This window comes from Myotis davidii, unplaced genomic scaffold (assembly GCF_000327345.1).
Source record: "Myotis davidii unplaced genomic scaffold, ASM32734v1 scaffold185, whole genome shotgun sequence".
NCBI lineage: Eukaryota > Metazoa > Chordata > Mammalia > Chiroptera > Vespertilionidae > Myotis > Myotis davidii.
The window spans coordinates 4,004,558-4,004,929 of NW_006297811.1; positions in this window are offsets into that span (position 1 = coordinate 4,004,558).

A 372-nucleotide genomic window follows, 5' to 3' on the forward strand; every position below is an offset into this window, starting at 1 on the left:
AGGTAAGTTTCAATAACCGGCAAGGCACATTTACATATATTCCAATGAATAGTTATTGACAAATTTTAAATTACACTCTATGTCCCAGCTAACCCAGTAACTGACATACAACATACTAAAATGGTTTATTAAGATAACATAAAAAACCAGTTAATGTGAAACATACAGGCTATTGGCAACCACTATTCTAAAATTATGTTAAGTACAAATAAACATACTGAAATGTGTGCAATTCTAAGTTTTTAAACCAGAATATCTGTATACTAACACACATTTATATTAATGACACATAAAAAAAATAAAAACTTTATTACAAAAATAAGTTACACTCGCCTCCAGCTTACAGTATAAAACAATTTTATTTGCAGGAAT